This window comes from Halichoerus grypus, chromosome 9 (assembly GCF_964656455.1).
Source record: "Halichoerus grypus chromosome 9, mHalGry1.hap1.1, whole genome shotgun sequence".
In the NCBI taxonomy this organism is placed as follows: Eukaryota; Metazoa; Chordata; class Mammalia; order Carnivora; family Phocidae; genus Halichoerus; species Halichoerus grypus.
The window spans coordinates 49905127-49929258 of record NC_135720.1 but is presented as its reverse complement, the minus strand read 5'-3'; the positions used below and the strand labels follow the sequence as shown (position 1 = coordinate 49929258).

Here is a 24132-nt window from a genome sequence, read left to right as displayed (position 1 = left end):
GAAGCATCCCTGGATCCAGGCCCTTCTATGACAAAAGAAACAGACCCACCTCACAAACTCCAGCACACTGAACCTTCTAAGTAGGTCTCAACTAACAAACTGTGAACTTTTGAGTAAATTTTTAATCTCTGTAAGCTTCAAAGAGGAATTCTTTAAGGAGGAATCCTTAATAAAAAAGGCTAATAATACCTACCTCACAGGGTTAATGAAAAGAACAAATGGGAGGATATTTAAGTGAAGATGGATGTTAAAATGTAAATAGTCATAGAAATAAAGGTCATCATTATCTCAATCCTACTTTATGTAATAACTTACATTGAGGGCTTACTATGTGCTATGTGTCCTAAGGGTTTTATGTGTATTAACTCTTAAAATTAATTAACACAAGGCATAATAAGATACTCAACAACTAATTACTTACTGTGAAGACTCCATTAATTATCTCATTAACTCTTCAAAGCAACTCTGTAGGAATTTACTACTAATACAATCTCCATTTTGCAGATCAAAAAGCTGAGGGGTAGGGCGCCTGGGTGGCTCAGTTGGTCAAGCATCTGCCTTTGGCTCAGGTCATGATCCCAGAGCCCCGCAGCAGGGAGCCTACTTCCCCCTCTACCTCCTCCCTCTGCTTGTGCTCTCTCTCTCTCTCTCAAATAAATAAAATTAAAAGGGGTAGAGAGGTTAAATAATTTGTACAAGATCACTTACCTGGGAAGTGGCAGAGCTGGGATTTGAATCCAAATGCTACAGTAGCTATCATTTTGTGTGTGAATTATGTGACCCAAAAATCCTGAAAGTTTTGTTCTATATTTTATATTGTGCTTGATTCTATAATATTCCTATTAACAAGTAGTTTATTTGGAAGTAGTAGAAAAATAAGCCAAACTTATTTATTAGATGATGTCATAATACAAACCTAAATTTCATTCTACATTTTTTTAAAGATTTGATTTATTTATTTGTCAGAGAGAGAGAGCACAAGCAGAGGGAGCGGCAGGCTGAAGGAGAAGCAGGCTCCTCCCTGAGCAAGGAGCCTGATGCGGGACTCGATCCCAGCACCCTGGGATCACGACCTGAGTGGAAGGCAGATGCTTAACCGATTGAACCACCCAGGCGTCCCTCATTCTACATTTTTATGCACAGCTATAAATCAAAATACGTTAGCTTCATTATTTCTGGTAAAAGGCAATGTTTTTCCCATTTCCCTAATGGGAAAGCTTGCCTAGGAGAAAGTTAGCAACAGAGATTCCTGGGCCCCAATCAAGGCTCAATGAATCAAGATGTCCAGGGGAGAGACCTGATAGATAATCTGCAGATTTGACAAGTGGCCCAGGTGCTAGAGATGTTTGGGAAAGCCTTGTATAGAGGAAATGAGCTTCTGGATCCTACTGGCCCTTAGCTTTGTTTAAGATTTAGTTCAACTTTTTTGATGGTCCCTTTCTCAGAAATACGTAATCTTAACACTCCTTCGAACTTTGTCCGGTTACTTCACAATTTAACATGGTCTGTGATGAAGAGCTGATTTTTTTTTTTTAAGATTTTATTTCTTTATTTGAGAGAGTGCAAGAGAGCGAGCGAGAAAGCTAGCGAGGTGAGGAGCAGAGGAAGAAGCAGGCTCTCCGCTGAGCAGGGCACCCAACGGGGGGCTCGATCCCGGAGCTCCAGGATCATGACCCGAGCCTAAGGCAGCCGCTTAACCGACTGAACCACCCAGGTGCCCCCATTTTATTTATTTATTTTATTAACATATAATGTATTATTTGTTTCAGGGGTACAGCTCTGTGATTCATTAGTCTTACAATTCACAGCGGAAGAGCTGATTTTAAATATAAAATATTTTTAGGGGCTCCTGGTTGGCTCAGTCTAGAGCATGCAACTCATGGTCTTGGGGTTGCAAATTCGAGCCCCACGTTGAGTGTAGAGATTACTTAAAATATATGTAGGGGTGCCTGGGTGGCTCAGTCGTTAAGCGTCTGCCTTCGGCTCAGGTCATGATCCCAGGATCCTGGGATCGAGCCCCACATCGGGCTCCCTGCTCCATGGGAAGCCTGCTTCTCCCTCTCCCACTCCCCCTGCTTGTGTTCCCTCTCTCGCTGTGTCTCTCTCTGTCAAATAAATAAATAAAATCTTTAAAAATACATATATATGTAAAAAATATATATAATATAATATATAAATTTATATATAAAATATACATATAATATATAAAATTTATATATAAAATATACACATATAAAATTTATATATAAACATATATAAATAAAATATATATATATATCTTTAGAGCTATTATTAAAAATAATGTTAGTTCAGGGGCGCCTGGGTAGCTCAGTCGGTTAAGCATCTGCTTTAGGCTCAGGTCATGATCCCAGGGTCCCAGGATCAAGCCCCACATTGGGCTCTTTGCTCAGCAGAGAGCCTGCTTCTTCCTCTCCCTCTGCCTGCTGCTCCACCTGCTTGTGCGTGTGCTCTCTCTGTATATCTTTTTTTAAAAAATCTTTTTTTAATCTTTTTTAAAATCTTTTAAAAATCTTTAAAAAAAATAATGTTAGTTTAAAAAAGGTTGGTTCATTTTAAAATACTGTTTAATAATATCAATCACACACATGTTCATGTTTAAGGGAAACAACATGTTTGTATATTTGTATGGTTTTTTTCCTCTTCCCCACCTGTGTTCTGAACTAATTAAGAGATAAGAGTAGATATATGAGGGGGGCGCCTGGGTGGCTCAGTCGTTAAGCGTCTGCCTTCGGCTCAAATCTTGATCCCAGGGTCCTTGGACTGAGCCCCGCGTCGGGCTCCCTGTTCAGTGGGAAGCCTGCTTCTCCCTCTCCCACTCCCCCTGCTTGTGTTCCCTCTCTCACTGTGTCTCTCTCTGTCAAATAAATAAATAAAATCTTTAAAAAAAGTAGGTATATGAGGGACGCCTGGGTGACTCAGATGGTTAAGCGTCTGCCTTTGGCTCAGGTCATGATCCCAAGGTCCTGGGATGGGGCCTCATATCGGGCTCCTGGCTCAGCGCGGAGCCTGCTTCTCCCTCTACCTCTCATGCTCTCTCTCTTTCTCTCTCTGTATCTCTGTGTTTCAAATGAATAAATAAAATTCTTAAAAAAAGAGAGTAGGTATATGAAGCACCATGATATATACATATATATATATTTTTAGAGACAGAGGGGAGGGTGGGGGAGGGGCAGAGGGAGAGCGAATCTTTTTTTTTTTTCATTTTAAACAAGAAGTTTATTGGGGCGCCTGGGTGGCTCAGTCGTTAGGCGTCTGCCTTCGCTTGGGTCATGATCCCAGGGTCCGGGGATCGAGCCCCGCTTTGGGCTCCCTGCTCCGCGGGAAGCCTGCTTCTCCCTCTCCCACTCCCCCTGCTTGTGTTCCCTCTCTCACTGTCTCTCTCTCTCTCTGTCAAATAAATAAATAAAATCTTTAAAAAAATAAAATAAACAAGAAGTTTATTTAAACAACAAGATGCTTGACTTGAAAGGAAAACTATCTAGGATTCATTTCTTCTGGAGTAATTTATCCCTACTTAAAGACAGATTGCCCTACATGTAACAGCTATGTACCAAAAAGTTCTAAAATTGTCCTTGGTTTTACAATGATAAATGAAAAACATTAAAATTCTCCAATCAAACAAGGTATGCAAGGATTTTTATGTTGTTCTTTTTTTGTTAAACAGTGAGAGCAAAATAACTTACTGGAATATAAAGATAAGAGCTGACTGAGCATGCCACTCATGGAGAGAGGGGGTATTTTCACAGAAGCAGTATTTTGCCCCATCCCATCTCCATTTGATGTCGATCAAAACATACCATTGGCCATTTAGTTTTAAAAAATGCAATATGCTTGTGCATATACACAGTTACTCTATGTACAATAAAGGAATGGGGAAGGGGAAAATGAAAAAATAGAACTACACTGTAGTAGTCAGGATGTGGTGGAACCAAATTGTGGCTTTCTAATTGAGAATGTCTTCTTGGTCTGGAGGAACAGAGTTCTGGAGTAAAGTAGCAGGTTCCCTTTTTAGTAGACATTTCCTGTCTGCTGCTGGAACACATCAGTTGTATCTTCATCCTCCATTTCCAACTGTGCAGGTGTGTCTGTTTCATTGATTGGCTGCCCATCAAATCGGAATCTGATCTGCCTCATTGACAAACCCTGTGGTTCACAATAGGCTTTCATTAGTTTACTAAGTGGTGTATGCCTCTTAGTCTTAAACTGCACCACAGAACCATCCTGCCCCGCCACCTTCAAATTAATATGATCGTTGTTCTTAGTCTTGACGCCTTCCTTGGGTTTTTCGTTGGACACGGTGAGCGCCGGAGTCTCCTCAGCTGCTGCTTCACAAAAGAGGTACCAGGTCCGCACCCAATGAGCACACAAGCACCAGGAAGGGAGAGAGAGAATCTTAAGCAGGCTTCACGCCCAGTGTGAGCCCGACGTGGGGCTTGAGGACCCTGAGATCATGACCTGAGTCAAAATCAAGAGTCAGACGCTTAACTGACTGAGCCACCCAGCCACCCGAGGATATTCTTTATTAATACTAAAAGCAGATATCAGAGAATATGGCTTACAACTGTGGGCACGCGGGCTTCCTAATACTGAACTCCAAAAGTAGGCAGATTTGCCTATCTGGTCAACAGGTAATGCTGGAAAACCAGAGGCTTCACTTGAAGAGACTGGCCCCTTCTCCCATATGACAATACTTGGATGCTCATGGAGGCTGCCAGCTATCAGGAGAATGGAAGAAGTGAGTGGGATAAAGAAACCCAGTTTCTTCCCTCCAATTCAGCAAATCATTTGCCTTCGCTGGGAGGCATAGGGGAGAGTGAAAGAGATTGTTAGCCTCGTGAAATCCTCTTCACAGAAAAGGAAACATTTCCCATTTCACAAGAAACATATGCTGTTTCATTTACTTTAAATTCATTATGTTAAGGGTGCCTGAGTGGCTCAGTCGGTTAAGCGACTGCCTTCGGCTCAGGTCATGATCCCGGAGTCCTGGAATCGAGCCCCACATCGGGCTCCCTGCTCAGCAGGGAGCCTGCTTCTCCCTCTGACCCTCTCCCCTCTCATGCTGTTTTTCTCTCTCTCTCTCTCAAATAAATAAATAAAATCTTAAAAAAAAAGCATAGTTTGTGGATTTAAAAAAAAATCTTTAACATGTTTTTGTTTTTAGGACAAAGTATGTATAAAATATGGATTGAAATTAAACTTCATTATGGCGTCACAAGTAAATAAAAACAAACAAACTTGCTTTTAAGTCCTGATAACATGAATTCATGAATTTTTCTCTAAAAAAGTAGTGTAGTTTATTTTTATAATTTTAGGTGTTTTGTTTCTAAATGCTATAAAAGGTTTTAAGTTGAGATTTTTAAGCACTTTTCTGTAATTAATGTGTTGTGTATATGAGTGGATTTTATTCCCAATAAATGAGAAAAGCCAAACTACATTTAATAAACTGTAGTTCTCTAGTTCAACATTTTTAAGTGTTAGAGGCATTTTGATGTATCATATGAAATTTTTATCAGATGACTACAACTGAAGCTCATGGGAAGTTGTAGAGCATAGCAATTAATGAGAAGGGTTCTGGAGACAGAGTGTCCAGATTTGGTTCTGTAGTTCAATGTCTGTATGACTTTGGCCAACTTACTGCACTTTTTTTTTTAAGTTAACTCTACGCCCAATGTGGTCCATATATACAATGGAATATTACTCAGCCATCAGAAAGGATGAATACCCAACTTTTACATCAACATGGATGGGACTGGAGGAGATTATGCTAAGTGAAATAAGTCAAGCAGAGAAAGTCAATTATCATATGGTTTCACTTATTTGTGGAACATAAGGAATAGCATGGAGGACATTAGGAGAAGGAAGGGGAAAATGGGGGGGGGAATTGGAGGGAGAGATGAACCATGAGAGACTATGGACTCTGAGAAACAAACAGGGTTTTAGAGGGGAGGGGGGAGGGGGGATTGGTTAGCCCGGTGATGGGTATTAAGGAGGGCACGTACTGCATGGAGCACTGGGTGTTATACGAAAACAATGGATTGTGGATCACCACATCAAAAACCAATGATGTACTGGGAGGGGGTTGGGAGGATGGGTTAGCCTGGTGATGGGTATTGAGGAGGGCACGTTCTGCATGGAGCATTGGGTGTTATGCACAAACAATGAATCATGGAACACTATATCTAAAACTAATGATGTAATGTATGGGGATTAACATAACAATAAAAAAAATTAAAAAAAAAAAACCAATGATATACTGTATGGTGACTAACATAACATAATAAAATAAAATAAATAAAAATAATAAAAATAATAAAAAAAAGAAACACACACAAAAAAAAATAAAAAATAAAAGATAGGAATCGAAGGGGTGCCTGGGTGGCTCAGTTGGTTAAGCGTCTGCCTTCGGCTCAGGTCATGATCTCAGGGTCCTGGGATCGAGCCCCACATCGGGCTCCCTGCTCTGTGGGAAGCCTGCTTCTCCCTCTCCCACTCCCCCTGCTTGTGTTCCCTCTCTCGCTGTGTCTCTCTCTGTCAAATAAATAAATAAAATCTTAAAAAAAAAAAAGATAGGAATCAAAAAAAGAAGTTAACTCTATGCCCAGTGAGGGGCTTGAACTCACAACCCCAAGATAAAACCTGCCATGCTCTATTGACTGAGCCAGACAGGCACCCCCTGTCCTTTTTTTTTTTTAATTAACCTTAGTTTTATTTTGTTTACTTTATTTATTTAATGACTTCTTTATAAACAACAGAAATTTATTGTCTCAGTCCTGGAGGCTAAAAGTCTGAAATCAAAACATCAGTAGGGTCTGTTCCTCCTTAGGGCTGTGAGGAAGAATCTGTTCCATGCCTCTTTCCTAACTTTTGATAATTTGCTGGCAATCTTTTGCATTCTTTGGCTTGTAGAAGCACCACCCCAGTCTCTGCTTTAATCTTCACATGGTGTTCTCCTTGTGTATCTCTGTCCACATATCCCCTCCTTTTTTTCAGTGAAGTATAGTTGATATGCAATATTATATTAGTTTTAGGTGTACAACATAGTCAACATTTATATACATTACAAAACGATCACCACAATAAGTCTTGTTACTATCTGTCACCATATGTAATTCTTACAATATTATCCACTATATTCCCTATGCTGTACTTTATATCCCTGCAACTTATTTCATAACAGGAAGTTTGTACTTCTTAATCCCTTCACCTATTTCGCCCATCCACCCCACCCCTTGCCCCTTTGTTAACCATGAGTCTGTTCTCTGTATTTATGAATCTGCTTCTGTTTTGTTTTTTTAGATTCCACATACAAGTGAAATCATATGATATTTGTCTTTCTCTTTCTGACTTATTTCACTTAGCATAATACCCTCTAAGTCCATTCATGTTGTCACAAATGGCAAAATTTTATTCTTTTTTTTTTTTTTTGTATTTGGTAGAAATTTTTTAAAATTTTAACTCCAGCATAATTAACATACAGTGTTATATTACAATACAATACAATACAATATAGTGATTCACCAGTTCTATACATTACTCAGAGCTCATCACAGTAAGTGTACTCTTAATTCCCATCACCTATTTCATCCATCCCCCCACCGGCCTCCCCTTTGGCAACCACCAGTTTGTTCTTTATAGTTAAGAGTCTGGTTTTTCTTTTTTCTTTTTGGTCTGTCTCTTTTTTTCCTTGTATATTTGTCTTCTTTCTTAAGTTCCACATGTAAGTGAAATTGTATGGTATTTGTCTTTCTCTGTTTTACTTAGCATTATACCCAAGATCCATTCATGTTGTTGCAAATCGCCATATTTCATTCTTTTTTATTTATTTATTTATTTTTTTTTTATTTTAAATTTTATTCATTTATTTGACAGAGAGAGACACAGCAAGAGAGGGAACACAAGCAGGGGGAGTGGGAGAGGGAGAAGCAGGCTTCCCGTGGAGCAGGGAGCCCGATGCAGGGCTCGATCCCAGGACCCTGGGACCATGACCCGAGCCGAAGGCAGACGCCCAATGACTGAGCCACCCAGGCGCCCCTCATTCTTTTTTAAAGCTGAGTAATATTCCATTGTGTGTATAGATACCACATCTTCTTTATCCATTCATCTATTGATGGACACTTAGGTTGCTTCCATATCTTAGGTATTGTAAATAATGCTGCAATGAACATAACTAACCTTAGTTTTACTATTTGTAAAGTGGAGATAATAACAGTATCTACTTCTTAAAACCTAAGTGAGATAAAGCATGTAGTATTTAACATGACTCCAGGTTGTATAAGTTAAGCAGTCAATAAATGTTAGCATTATTCATATATTTTAGGCATATTAAGTTTGCCAGGAAAAAAAAAAAGGAAAGTTACACTAGACAAAGAATAGGGGCTGAATATGCAAAAATAAATAACAGGTACAGCTCACTTTATTTGTTTTTTTTAAAGATTTATTTATTTATTTATTTATTCGACAGAGAGAGACACAGCGAGAGAGGGAACACAAGCAGGGGCAGAGGGAGAGGGAGAACCGGACTCCCCGCCGAGCAAGGAGCCCGATGCGGGACTCAATCCCAGGACCCCAGGATCATGACCCGAGCCGAAGGCAGATGCCCAACGACTGAGCCACCCAGGTGCCCAGTACAGCTCACTTTAGACAGTAATGTGCTTTTGTGTGTGTGTGAGCTCTACACTCTACACACCTTTTTTTTTTTAATTATTTATTTATTTTAGGGTGAGAGAGAGCACAAGTGTGAGGGGCAGAGGAAGAGAGAATCCCACACAGACTCCACACTCAACCCAGAGCCTGATGAGGGGCTTGATCCCACAACCTTGAGATCATAACCTGAGCTGAAACCAAGTGTTGGACGCTCAGTGGACTTTGCCACCCAGGTGCCCCTACACCCTTTTTAAAAATAATCTCTACACACAAGTTTGACTCAAACTCAGGACCCTCAGATCAAGAGTCATGTGCTCTTCCAAATGAGTGAGCCAGGCAATCCAATGTGCTTTTTTTTTTTTTTTTAAGATTTTACTTATTTATTAGAGAGAGTGTGCATGAACACATGAACAGGAGGGAGGGGCAGAGGGAGAGGGAGAAACAGACTCCCTGCTGAGCGGGGAGCCTGATACAGGGCTCAATCCTAGGACCCCAAGATCATGACCTGAGCTGAAGGCAGATGCTTAACCAACTAAGCCACCCAGGTGCCCCTGCTTTTTTTTTTCTTTTTTAAAGATTTATTTATTTATTTTAGAGAGAGAGGGGAGGAAGGTGGGCAGAGGGATAGAAAGAATCTCCATCAGACTCCCCACTGAGTGTAGAGCCCAATAGGGGGCATGATCTCACAACCTGAGCCAAAACCAAGAGTCGGAGGCTGAACCAATGGAGCCACCCAGGCACCCCTTTAAAATGTGTATAAATTGGGACACCTGGCTGGCCCAGTCGAAAGAGCATGCAGCTGTTGATTTTGGGGTCGTGACTTTGAGCCCCACACGGGGTGTAGAGATTACTTAAATAAAACTTTAAAATATATATAAATTGATTAAAGTCAACTGAAAGCTGCTGTTTAAAAGGGAACCCTGGTAAATTCTTCTATAACCTAATGGATTTTCTAATGTGTATTATATAGCTATTCATGTTTAGACTTTCTCCCCACCTCCTTTAACAGTTGGGAAATAACTGTTTTCTAACTCAGGCCTATCAAATAAAGGCTCGAATTCTAACATTACCTCAAAAATAAAATGCAACAATAATAACTGATTGAAGGAATTGCTGATTTTGATCTCTGTTCTTGTTCATTTTTATAACAAACTGCTTATGGAAACCTCACAATATCATTATAAGAGTCTCAATTTCAATAGCTAAGACCTAGCAAAATTTCATAATAGGTACTCAGTGAATAGTTGTTGAATGAATGAATGATTGGATTAATTAGTTAATTAATTCATGAATACATAAAAATGATGCCTAAACCTAAAAGTGTTCTGGGAAAAAAATAAGACTAACAAGAAAAATTCATAGGTATAAGTAACCATGTCATTTTTCAACTACCTGACTTTCTGGACTAACAATTGAGGTTAGGAACTCTCTATTTTGCCTCTCTGTATCTACATAATATTGCAGCTCTTTTATTATATTGCGGAATGGTTGTAAGCCAGCACAAAGCTCAAGGTTGTGCCATCTGATAGGCCCACTGCACAGCTGTACGCCACGTGTTACTTAGCAACACTTCCCTGCCACCCTCTCTCATCTCCTGTTGGAAACCTACTCAGAGGAGGCAGAACTTGGCAGGGATGAAGGAAAATCCAGTGACCAATTCTTTATGTCCAGGAATTTTCACACACTATGGATGACTCTTGGTTTTGGATGGTGATATTTGTTCTTTTTTTTTTTTTTCTAGCTCCTTTTTTCTTTATTTAAAAATTAGAATCTATATATTAGAAAGTTTACTCCCCAATGGAAGATGCAGAACAGAAGTGTGTTTGACTGGAATGGGGTTCAGCAGTTCTAGTGATGCCACACCTTAATTGCTAAAGACACTGCTGTTGAGAAACACTGACACTCCCATTCTCACACTTTGGGTTACAGTTAAGCAATACACAACTTCACACCAGAGACTGAATTTAAACGAGCTACAACTAACTTTTATGTAGGTCAGCAAGGTGCACAAAAAGGAAAATAAATGAGTACAAAGGAGAAAGGAATCACTTCTTTCTATGTAATTCCTTGGGTGGAAGTATAATGTGAGTGCACAAAGTAAATTCTCCTTCAATGTAATTATAATTCTAAGTGGCTGAAGTGTACACATCAAACCAGCCTATTTGGACAAAACTAAGCTATAATTACTGTATTACTTTGTTCACATAATTGCTTTCTTTAAAAAAATTAAGCTTTAAAATACTCAATGGAAAATTAATAAAAGTAATAAATAAAGTGAAATGATTAATTACTTCTTTAAATATTGTTTTTCTGGGCGCCTGGGTGGCTCAGTTGGTTAAGCGACTGCCTTCGGCTCAGGTCATGATCCTGGAGTCCCGGGACCGAGTCCCGCATCGGGCTCCTTGCTCAGCAGGGAGTCTGCTTCTCCCTCTCCCGCTCCCCCCCTTGTGCTCTCTCTCTCTCTCTCACTCTCTCTCTCAAATAAATAAATAAAATCTTTAAAAAAAATAAAAATAAAAATAAAAATAAGTAAATAAATAAATATTGTTTTTCTTAGGAATATTCTTAAGGAAAACTAAGCTTATAAGGAATAAAAAGGTTATTTTCTTTTTAAGGCTTAGTGCAAGTAATACTGATATGAAATAGGTTATAGAAATATCAAAATGAATGGAAAACTTTCACATTTCATTTAGATATGAAACAAATAAACAGTACTGTGACTTCACTATTCAAAGTAGATAAAAATTAACTTGTCATACATAGTTAAACTCATAAGATATTTTAATTTTTAATTACCCAAGGGTAGAAACAATTTATTTTCTTTCATCCACGGTAATGATGATTTTCATTTTTGGTCCACCTTACTTTCATAAGGATTTAATGATTGTAAACACTGTGACTGACTTATAAATAAATGTATGGTTTTTAGTATCTCAGAATTTGACAGTCATTTAAAAGAGGACTCTACTTTAAAACTGCATACTTTGGGGGCGCCTGGGTGGCTCAGTCGTTAAGCGTCTGCCTTCAGCTCAGGTCATGATCCCAGCGTCCTGGGATCGAGCCCCGCATCAGGCTCTCTGCTCCGCGGGAAGCCTGCTTCTCCCTCTCCCACTCCCCCTGCTTGTGTTCCCTCTTTCGCTGTGTTTCTCTCTGTCAAATAAATAAAATCTTTAAAAAAAAAAACTGCATACTTTGGGGCATACCTGGGTGGTTCAGTTGGTTAAGCATCTGCCTTCGGCTCAGGTCATGATCCCAGGGTCCTGGGATGGAGTCCCACATCAGGCTCCCAGGAGGGAGCCTGCTTCTCCCTCTGCCTGCCACTCCCCCTGCTTGTGCTCTCTCTCTCTCTGACAAATAAATAAAATCTTTAAAAAATAAAATAAAAATAAAAATAAATAAATAAAAGTGCATACTTTGTAAAAAAGAAAAAAAATGCATACTTTGTGATATGACCAGATACCAGAGTACCCATAATTATCTGATGTTTGCCTATACAAAAAGTTACCTACTCTTCTTAACAGTATTTCTCCTTCAAATTTTTGTAATCCTTTCATTCTATGGATTGAAATTCATTAGTTGAATTTACACTGAGATGTATAAATTCCTAGATTCATGCATTTTCTGTATGGTCCTTTGAAGGATCCTCATCTTATACTTCCACATAGTGCTAAGTACATAGCAGACAACAAAATTTTGCTAAGTTGAAAACTACAATTGTGGATTTTGGTTTTCTTCTTTTTAAAAATTTATTTATTTGAGAGAGAGAGAGAGAGAGAGAGCGCATAAGCAGAAGGGGCAGAGGGAGAGAGAATCTCAAGCAGACTCTGCACTCAGTGCAGCGTCTGACATGGGGCTCAGTCCCAGGACCTTGAGATCACAACCTAAGCTGAAACCAAGAGCTGGATGCCTAACTGACTGAGCTACCGAGGTGCCCCTACAATTGTGGATTTTGAATAATACTAAACTGGTTCTGTTAAAAATGTGAAGACTAGGTATGTTTACAAATATTTACCTGGGGAGGTTCTCTCCACATTCTCTGAGTACATGGCTAAAAATTCTCTAGTTTGACAATTACTCAGCAGAGACTTTCTCAAATAGAGATCTCAATACTGGTATTTGTTAAGATAAAGTTTCAACAAGGGACCAAGAAAAAACTCCACAAAAAATATAACCTTACATTTTTTGAAGATTTTATTTATTTATTTGAGAAGGAGAGCAAGAGAGAGAGCAAGAGCATGAACAAGCAGGAGGAGAGGGAAGAGAAGAGGGAGAAGCAGACTCCCCACTGATCAGGGAGCCTGACGTGGGGCTCCATCCCAGGACCCTAAGATCATGACCTGTGCCGAAGGCAGACACTTAACCAACCGAGCCACCCAGGCACCTCAAACCTTACATTTTTAAAAAACAAGAGAATAACTAAAGGGAAATATCTTGAGGTACCTGGCTGGCTCAGTTGGTAGAGCATATAACTTTTAATCTGAGGGTCATGAGTTCAAGCCCCATTTGGGCGTGGAGCCTACTTAAAATTTAAAAAAAAAATTTTTTTTAAATAGGGGAAATATTTGACTGTCATGTGGGACAGTGTTTTCAACATCTGATGGTGAGGACCTGAAAGTATTATTGTCCAGCAAAGCATTATCAGTCCCATTAATTATGTCAGTGTACAAATGAGAGTTTTATCTTGTTTATAGACTTTAATTTACTGAATGTATTAAAGGTACACTTTTATTTTATTTTTAAAAGATATTTATTTAGGGGCGCCTGGGTGGCTCAGTCGTTAAGCGTCTGCCTTCGGCTTGGGTCATGATCCCAGGATCCTGGGATCGAGCCCCGCATTGGGCTCCCTGCTCTGCGGGAAGCCTGCTTCTCCCTCTCCCACTCCCTCTGCTTGTATTCCCTCTCTCGCTGTGTCTCTGTCAGATAAATAAATAAAATCTTTAAAAAAAAAAAAGATTATTTATTTATTTATTTAGAGAGACAGAGAGAGCAAATGCGCCTGTGCTCACAAGCGCGGGGAGGGAGAGAGAGAATTCCAAGCAGACTCTGTGCTGAGTGTGGAGCCTGAGGCAGGGCTCAGTTTCACAACCCTGAGATCATGACCTAAGCTGAAATCAAGAGTCAGTCACTGAACCACCTGAGCCACCCAGGCACCCCTTAAAGTTATGCTTTTAAACAATAACTTTCTTCATTTCAAATTCCCCATTACTTTAGAATCTTGGCTTTCTAGCAGATAAAGTCTATCTAGGTTGGTACTTCAATCAAATTCATGTTTTTTGCAAAATTCCTATCTTTTTTCAGATTTTTAAGAATCCTGAGATTTAAGGAAATAAAGGAAAAATTTCTAAAAATGTCCATGTATACTTGAAGTATTGTAACTCTATGTATTAAATCTGTAAAAAAAAAAAAAAAAATGGGGGTGCCTGGGTGGCTCAGTTGGTTGAGCGTCCAACTCTTGATTTCAGCTCATGTCATGATCTCAGGGTCGTGAAATTGAGCCCTGAGTTGGGCTCCTCACTCAGCACACAATCTGCTTGGAATTCTCTTTCTCCTTCCTCCTCTGTTCCCACCCCCAAAATAAATAAATAAATCTTTAAAAAAATAAAAAAATAAATCTATAGAAAAACTGATGGTTAGGAATTCTGCAACCAAGATGTAATAGCTTTATTTTACAAAAGAGTACTGAGACAACAATAAACCATAACAAATCTTGTAACTTTTACTCACAAATTATAGTTTGATATAATTCTAAGTTAATAAATGGCATCAAATTATGTAGATTATTCATCAGGTTCATCCTCTGGTTTCTTCCAACATCGATCAGAACTGCTGAAGAGCAGGCTGAGTCTTAAAGGGATGATCCTTTAAGCATCTCTGAATCCCTGTAACTAGAAAGACCCAGGCATCCCTTCTGTAGGACATTACAAGGAAATGTCTTTTCTTGGGGCACCTGGGTGGCTCAGTCGGTTAAGGGTCTGCTTTCCGCTCAGGTCATGATCCCAGGGTCCTGGAATCGAGCCCCACATTGGGCTCCCTGCTCAGCAGGGAGTCTGCTTGTCCCTCTCCCTCTGCCCCTACTTGCTGCTCATGTTCTCTCTCTCTCTCTCAAATAAATAAAATCTTAAAAAAAAAAAAAAGGAAATCTCTTTCCTTGGATATTTCTGTGTTCCCAAATAACTTAAAACAAATTACAGAGGACCTGTAGGATCCAGATGGTTAGAGAGGTATGAAAAGGTAGAGTCATGGGTGCCAAAAATGAACTTTTAAAAACTATTGAGTCAGGGATTCTTTGGTTACAAGTAAAAGAAAGCTATCCAAATTAACTCAAGTAAAAAGAAGGTAATTAGAAGTCCCAGAGAGGAGGGGCTCCTGGGTGGCTCAGTGGGTTGAGCTTCTGACTCTAGGTTTCAGCTCCGGTCATGATCTCAGGGTCATGGGATTGAGCCAAGCATTGGGCTCCACACTCGGTGCAGAGTCGGCTTCAGATTCTATCCTTCTCCCTCTGCACGTGCGCATGTTCTCTCTCTCTCTCTAGAGTCAATAGATAAATCTTAAAAAAAAAAAAAAAGAAGAAGTCCCAGAGGAGAAATCTCATGGTTCCCAACACAAATATAGAAATAGTCCAACTTGTCCGACCATTCCTTTCTCTATCTTTCTCTAGAGCTGTATGATTTCTGCTTCCTTTGGCACATCCAGCTTATGGCATATCTCTGAGGACCAGATTTCTCAGTTTATTTGCATGTATACAGCAAAAAATGACTGCCACTCCTTAGCCTACCTGACCTTATAGCTCTAGTTTCCTCCACAGAGTTACTGACTCAATGTCTAGGTCTCTGGGTTCAAATAATCAAGCAGAAGAACCTGACTGGGTTAGGTGTTCTCCCCTCGTCCAATCAGCCACAGTTCAGGAGACAGGATCTAATGGAAGTAGGGCTGCCCCTTCCAGGGACTGTGGGTTGGGCACATTCTCTGAGAAGGGGATCGGGGTGAAGATGAAACAATTAGCATCTCAAGTTACCAGATACCATATAGGTTGAAGTTGGACTTTGTTGGCTATTTATATGTCTCTTTCAGCTTGGGAGTTCAGGCTATGGATGGCAGAAATGTCAAATCCTATCAGCATATTCTTCTTATTACAAAACAAGGTAGGCTTTTGGTTTGTGGCAGATATAGTTTGTTCTATTAAAAATGGGAAGGGAGAGCACCTGGCTGGCTCAGTTGGTGGAGCATGTGGCTCTTGATCTCTGGGTTGTGAGTTTGAGCCCCATGTTGGGTGTGGAGATTACTTAAAAATAAAATCTTTTTAAAAATGGGGTGTATGAAAGGTTCTTGGTTCCTACCTACCTCTCTGGCTTCCAGAATGAATGGAAGCTTTGAATGACCAACTAAAACCTGTTTCCAGGTGCCAGAACAGCTTTTATTCTTCAGCTCCAAATGAAGATATCCTAAGAGAGATAACATATTTATAGTGAAAGATTATTGCTCCAATTCTTCCAGTTATTATCTTTCTCAAATAAGGAGAGTACAAGAGAATAAGCCATGAAAAAAACTTAAACACTTCTTTTTATTTTTTAAAAAGATTTTATTTATTTGAGAGAGAGAGTGAGTGAGAGAGAGCATGAGCGGGCAGAGGGAGAGGGAGAAGCAGGCTCCCCGCTGAGCAGGGAGCCCGATGCGGGGCTCAATCCCAGGACCCTGGGATCATGACCTCAGCCAAAGGCAGATGCTTAACTGACTGAGCCACCCAGGCTCCGCTCTCAGAGATTTCTTAACTATTTCTTAACTATTTTTTATTTTTATTTTTTAAGTAGGTTCCACACTAGGCATGAAGCCCAGTGTGAGGCTTGAACTCACAACTTTGAGATCAAGACCTGGCTGAGATCAAGAGTCAGGCACTTAATCCACTGAGCCACGCAGGTGAGATTTCTTCACCCCAGAGATTTCTTCAAATTTATCTCCTACCTTTTTTTTTTTTTTGTCAGCTATCCTATTTTTAATTTTCAAGCACTCTCTTTTGTTCTTTGAACATTTCTTATTTAGGTAGTATTCATACTACATACTGCATAAATTTATGTGGTATGAATACTACATATCCACAATGTTTTTGGATAGAATAATTTTGTTTTTATGGATAGAATAATTTCTCCTATCCCCATGGTGTATAATTATGGTCTTTTTTCTTGGAAGTTTACTTCTACTGCCTACATTATTTCTGTTTCCTCTGGTTTCCTTTCTTTCCTATTTACTTTGATTTCTCTCTAAATGTTGAAGGTTTTCTTTGAATATCTGATACTTGGCTGTAACTATTTAAGCACTACAAAAGAGATTGTAAGCTCTTGGCTTCTGAACTTGTGGGCTTCACCATAGAAAGACCAAGCTGAGGGTGTGGTTTTTGTGTGTATTTTTTTGAGAGAGAGCACCCATGCACCAGGTGGGAGGGCGGGGCAAAGAGAGAGAATCTTAAGCAGGCTCCTTGCCTAGCACTGGATCCCAGGACTCTGAGACCTGAGCCAAAATCAAGAGTCGGATACTCAACCAACAGAGGCACCCAGGCACCTTGAGGTTTTTCTCCTCTTGAAGTGAGCCTGAAATGTGAGTATATAGATAGAGTTCTTTGACTTAGAGGTACTCAGCTTCTACAGAGTATGAATCTCCAAACTCTGAGAAGTTTTGAGTTGCTTTCTGAAAGTAGATGTTTGACCTGAGAGGGAGAGAATGGGGCTAATCTTCCCTTAGAACTTAAAATTGAAAATTCAAAAGAACTTGACTTAAAAATTTACTGTAAGCAATAGATACAATAACTGAATTTCTGTAAATATTTTCCCTCAGTGAATGCGGGCTTTTTTATTTCAGTAATCTCTACACCAATGTGGGGCTCAAATTTACAACCCGAGATCAAGAGTTGCATGTTCTACCATCTGAGCCAGCCAGGCACCCCAGGGCTTTTTTATTTCAATCTGACAGATTTTTTTAGATAGAATGGCTGGTGGGGGGCACCTGGGTGGCTCAGTCGGTTAACCGTCTGCCTTTGCCTACGTCATGATCCCAGAGTCCTGGGATCAAGCCCCACATCGGTCTCCCTGCTCCGCGGGAAGCCTGCTTCTCCCTCTCCCACTCCCCCTGCTTGTGTTCCCTCTGTCGCTGTCTTTCTCTGTCAAATAAATAAATAAAATCTTTAACAACAACAACAAAAAAAAGTATGGCTGGTGGGACCCAAAAGATTAAACACTTCTAAGAAAACTTCATCTACCAGTGGCATAGAAGGACTAGGAAGGAGGTGGGGAGTTGGGGCTTTAAGCCACAGGTATAAAAAGCTGTTAGAAGCTGCAGTGAACTCTGAAACCAGTATCTTAGACCCAGCAAAAAGGACCGTGCCTTTGCATGTCACAGATATACACCAAAAAAGCACTTATTAAATAACATACAAGTACCCCTGGCACTTGAAATTCAGGGCACATCGTTGGCATAGTGTGACTCATAAACTTAAACGTCCACTCCTGGAAATAACACCAATTAGACCCCAGGGAAATACTCTTCCATATCTCTTGCCCTATATTCACTATGCAAAAGGCAACGAACACAAATGCCATGAAGGTTTATGGTTTATGGTGCTGTTGACACAGAAGCAAGACCTTTGGAATGTGGGGAGGATTTGAATAGCAGAAACTGATAAGAGAAGAGACAAAATAACTGTCAAATTCTTCCTCTTACTGTGAATGCAATAGCTTTGGGCCTCATGAAGTATCTTTTCCTGGTACCAAGTATCCATTTTCTTGCTTCTCTCAGGGCACCAGAGATACTCGCAAATTAGGGTGAAAATTCGAACAGTTGAACGTGATGGCTGAGGAACATTTTGCAATACTGAACACTTTTATATTATTCTTAAATTTATGTAGGGGCACCTGGGTGGCTCAGTCAATAGAGCATCCAACTCTGGATCTCAGGTCTGGATCTCAGGGTTGTGAGTTCAAGCCCTGTGTTGGGTGTGGAGCTTACTTTAAAAAAAAAAAATTTATGTATAGGTAGGTATAGGCATAATATACAAGAAATGTGATACAGACTCTTTACATTAGTAGCAAAATGGACATGTTATATAAGAATTGCAAATAGTTGAATTTTCATAAAAATATTTAATGTTTCATAAATTTGTAAAAATTAAATTTAAAACCTTACCTTTAGGGGCGCCTGGGTGGCTCAGTCGGTTAAGCCTCTGCCTTTGGCTCAGGTGATGATCTCAGGGTCCTGGGAGCAGGGAGCCTGCTTTTCCAACTCTTCCTCTGCCTGCCGCTCCCCCTGCTTGTACTCTCTCTCTGTCAAATAAATAAATAAAATATTTAAAAAATAAAAAAAAATAATAAAAAAACTTACAATTGTAAATTGTTATTAATTATAATTCATATATGTATTGTCTTTTTTTTTTTTAAGATTTTATTTACTTATTTGACAGAGAGAGACACAGTGAGAGAGGAAACACAAGCAGGGGGAGTGGCACAGGGAGAAGCAGGCTTCCTGCTGAGCAGGGAGCCCTATGCGGGGCTCGATCCCAGGACCCTGGGATCGTGACCTGAGCCGAAGACAGACGCTTAACAACTGAGCCACCCAGGCGCCCCTGTATTGTCTTTAATTTTAACATAATTATACATTTTGAAAAAATAGCTTTTTGAAGTATCTGAAAATAATTTTATTTTGTAAAAAAAAGACTTATAATTTGTGATATTTTTACCTTTAATTTATATTTTATACACATTCAAAACACTTACTTTTTTAATCCTTTAGATGACAGAATGAGTACAAGTTGAGGTTATAACAGAAAAAGAAAGTACATGGGATGCCTGGGTGGCTCAGTCGTTGAGCATCTGCCTTTGGCTTGGGTCATGAACCCAGGGTCCTGGGATCGAGCCCCGTATCGGGCTCCCTGCTCAGCGGGAAGCCTGCCTCTCCCTCTCCCACTCCCTCTGCTTGTGTTCCCTCTCTCGCTGTGTCTCTCTCTGTCGAATAAATAAATAACATCTTTAAAAAAAAAAAGAAAAGAAAAAACAAAAGTATACCTCAAAAACAGTAAAAAAAAGTCTCAAAAGAAAAAATTAAAAAACCTTTGAATCAAAGAGGCTATCTGCTTAAATATTTAAAAACTAAAACAAAGTGTTTATGAACCACATGAAATTTGCTAACAGCACATTACAAATTCTTTGCTTACTGAATATTTAATTACTGGTGAAAACAAGAAAATTGTTAGCATATTTTGCCAGGACAATGGCCAGTATATTGTTTATAAATGGCTTTGCCCATTTCCATTAAGGTCATTGTCAATCTGTTCTTATTTTTAAGTTTATATCTGTGGCTAAATATTTAATTCAGCCTAGGAAATACCATCACTAAATTTGCTATATTCTGAGATTTTTATTCTCTCTTACTAGTTTCACTTTCTTATGTTACTTGTCCTTCCCCTATGTCTGATAAATTGAAATACAACACAAAACAGTAAGGGGAATCATTCCAAAGAAAACTGCATTTTCACTTTTGGCATATCTTCTCCTTTTCACAGTAGTCCCACCGATGAAGTCAACAGTTTTGGGGACAGATTATATCTGGGCACTTTTGTTTCACAATTTAATGTAAAACACATCAGGTATTCCTCAGTACTTTTGTTTTTGTACTTTGCAGTGATAATGCCATGTCCTAGCTTGTATAAGGTTCTGCAGTTTCCAAGCCACTTTTATCACTTATAATCCCACAACAGCCTTGGGTGGTGGAACTCACATTTACATTAGAGAAAACAATGTTTACAACACTATGAATGTGACAGATTTGGGACCACCAGTGGTATACTGGTCAATGTTTTACAACTGAATCTTAGAAAGCATGGAGAACCCTAATTGTAGAGTTTACCAATTTCCTTGAAGTAAATGCTCCCACCATGGCCAATTCAACCTACCTGTGTCAATTGGCTCCTAAGAGTTCTGAAAACTTAACAAGTGGCTCTTGCAAACAGGAAGAAGCCAGCTCTAGCACACCCCCCAGTCACATTAAATTCATTCCAAAAGTTTATGAAAACTTACATATGTGCCTGGTTTTGAGATTGGGATATCAAAATAGAAGATATGGATGTGCCAGTTTAGTTGGCATATTAAACCAACAATGAAGCTATTAAATGGTAAATTATGTGGTCTTAATTATAAATGCTCCTGGAGGGGCACCTGGGTGGCACAGTCGGTTGGGCCTCCAACTCTCGGTTTCTGCTCAGGTCATGATCTCAGGGTCGTGAGATTGAGCCCCATGTTGGGCTCTGCGCTCAGTGTGGAATTGGCTTGGGTTTCTCTCTCCCTTTCCCTCCGCCCCCTCCCCCCTCAAAAAAATAAGTAAATCTTTTTAAAAAATTAATAAATGCTTCTGAGTGTGATGATAGGTAGGTTGTAAACTGGCCCTCAATGATCCCTGACTCCCAGTATTCACACCCTTATGGAATCCACCCCCTTCAGTGTGGGTAGAACTTGTGACGTTATTCCAATTTTCTTAACCAATAGAATATGATAATGGTGCAAAGCTGATGGGATGCCACTCCGTAATTATGTTATATTAGATTGTAACTTCTGGCTTACTAGCATACTCTGTTTCTGGGTTTGATGAAGCAAGATATGGCAAGGACCTATGGCAAGGAACTAAGGCCCTCAGTCTAGTAGCTTTTAAGGAACTGAATTCTGCCAACAACCACGGGAACGAGGAAACAGCTCCTTTCCTAGTCAAACCTTCAGATGGGACTGCAGCACAGCCCAGTATCTTGACTGTGGTCTTGAGAGAGACCCTGATACAGAGGACTCAGCTAAGCCATGTGCAAACTCCTGACCCACACAAATAGTGAGATAATAAATGTGTACTATTTTAAGCAACTAAGTTTGTGTAATTTACCACGTACCAAGAGATAATACAGTGTGTGCTAGAGTACTGTCCTAGAGAATGCTATGTGGAATTATGGCTAGTATGGAAATTGAATAAGATTTTTATAGTGTGAAGAATTGGGGGAGGGGCTTTGAGGGCATGCTGGGAGATAAGATTAGTTTGAAAGAGCAGGATCTATCAGGAGGGCACTTAAAAATTCATGTTTCAGCCTAATACTGATTGAATACATTATGCCAAATACTTTTTTGGGGCAATGCTATACAGTTTTAAGCAAAGACAAACAAGCTTTTACATAGCTTAAAATCCGACAGAGACCTGACAATCAACAAATAAGTAAATACAAGAGAACAGTAAGAATTATGCAGAGAATTAAAGCAGAATGGTGTGTTGGGGAGTATCTACTTGGCTACTGTAGATTAGAAGGTAAGGAAAAGTGTGGCAGGTCTGGAGAATGGCCCCCACATCCATTCTCTCCCTGTTTCCTCTTAAGTAACAGAATCGGCCAAGTTTTGACCAGGCAACTAACTACCCAAGTAGGAACCATACTTTCCAGCCTCCCTTGCAGCTAGGTGTGAACATGTGACTAAGTGAGCAGAACTGATATTGCAATTTCCAGGTCTTATTTTCATAAGAAAATTGTTTTTTCTGCATTTTCTCTTTTTCCTTTTTTTCCAGGCTGGAATATAGACAGATGTGGATGAGCTTTAATCATGTGAATGAAGACGGTATCCTGTGGTAAGAACAGGCTAGAAGGAACCAGGGTCCCTGTATGATCTCCCAAAGCAGAGCTGCCCACTCACCCTTTACCACCTCCCTGCCTCTGGATGTTATGTGAAAGAGAAATAAACTTTAACCTTTCCCTTGAGTTACTGTATTTGGGGATCTCCTTGTTATCTTAGTTTAGCCTATGCCTTACTACTACAGGTGACCTCTCAGAGGCAGTGACATTTAGGCTAAGAGCTAAGTGAAAAGAATGAAAAAGCTATACAAAGTGGAGAGAGAGCATTTGAGACAAATGAAAAGGACCTAAAAAGAGAAAAGTCAGTATGCCTAGGGCATAGGGAGTGAGCAAACAATGGAGATGGGCTTGGAGAAAAATTAGTTGAGGACCACATCATGTAGGGGTTTGAAGGCTAAGGTAAAGAATTTTGCTTTTAAGTGTAAGGGGAAACCAGTGGAGGATTTTTAAATATTAAGAGAAGTGTCATAATTGGATTTATGTTTAAAAAAATCACTCAGGCAGGGCGCCTGGATGGCTCAGTCGTTAAGCGTCTGCCTTCAGCTCAGGTCATGATCCCAGGGTCCTGGGGCTGAGCCCCGCATTGGGCTCCCTGCTCCGTGGGAAGCTTCCTTCTCCCTCTCCCACTCCCCCTGCTTGTGTTCCCTCTCACGCTCTCTCTCTCTGTGTGAAATAAATGAATAAAATCTTTAAAAATAAACAAATAAATAAATCACTCAGGTTTGCTCTGTGGTAAATCATCTGAGGGAGCCAAAGATATGTTTTGGACATATTAAGTTTAGCAAAATATTCAAATGAGATTAACTGACCAACTTAGTAATTAGTACAAGGGTCTTTTGAGCCTCAAGATGGTAATGATGCTTAAGAAAAATAATATGTTTTACAAAGGACCAATCCAATTGGTAGACACTATTTAAATTATCCTCTGTCAAATTAACAAGGACTTACCTTGCCAAGATTCTTGGCACTTTTATATTAACTTAAATTGCATTGGGAAAAAGCATAATAGTAATTGAAAAGCAACTAATTATAAGCAATTATAAGCCAAATTATGTTTACACCACAATTAGTGTTTGAGGTGGTTTAGTAGACAGATTCTTCATTTCAGTAAGCAACCATCAAATAATTGAATAGCTTGTAAAACACGTAAATACTTCTTTTATCTTTATTCCAAGTATAACTGCCACATTCTCTTTGAATTATTATCATAAAATAAGCAACATTTATCTTTTGTCCCAATTCCCAGTTTGAGTTGGATGCTTTTTAAAAAATGGCAAGAGTAGTCTACGTACCTACCACACAACATAGCTTCTTTCAACAGGTTTCATGGAGAAATGTGAACAAATTCACGTTCTTGTAAGACAAATACTACCCTGGAGGGAATCTAGAGTGCAAATTCAAACCACGTCTTTTTCACTAGGTTTTTCATGCTTAAAACAATCTCATTTCACTTTCGGTTGAGGGAAGTCTTTCTCTGAGGATGACAGGGAAAAGTCTTTTGTGTTGTGACAATGGTAATTTTTATGTCAGGATCGGTTTTTTTCTCCCCTATGCCCGAGTAAAAGTCATAACTTTGTTACCACAATTTTGCCACTGTGTGAAAATTACGACTTGCCAACTATTTTACAGTTCACATTGATCACTGAAGTATTAAATTTATGGTTATTTTTTTTAAGTTCATGGTTCTTTAAATCACCACTAGTGATATGTCAGAATGCCTGTTATATGAATTTCCAAATGCTTCTGAAGCACGTGAGATGATATCACTGTAAATTTTGGAGGGGGGGGCTTTCAACTAGCTCATCAGTTTGAGAACATTCAAAGAAAAAAATTAT

General features: G+C 39.5%; 1 long non-coding RNA gene and 1 pseudogene across 5 annotated transcripts in view; one reads left to right on the top strand and one right to left on the bottom strand.

Annotated features, from left to right (window-relative positions):
* LOC144379054 (uncharacterized) overlaps positions 1-22423 on the top strand; it is a 52152-nt gene extending 29729 nt beyond the window's left edge. Inside the window, exons 2-5 of one of the 5 annotated variants that reach the window (XR_013441157.1) lie at positions 8483-8638; positions 15736-15806; positions 16470-16578; positions 22234-22423. This is a non-coding gene — a long non-coding RNA (uncharacterized LOC144379054). The remainder of the gene's footprint in view (positions 1-8482; positions 8639-15735; positions 15807-16469; positions 16579-22233) is intronic. The other 4 variants (XR_013441159.1, XR_013441158.1, XR_013441160.1 and 1 more) reach the window with 4 other exon arrangements.
* LOC118532129 (small ubiquitin-related modifier 2 pseudogene) lies at positions 3904-6664 on the bottom strand (annotated as a pseudogene).
* Positions 22424-24132: the final 1709 nt, after the last annotated feature.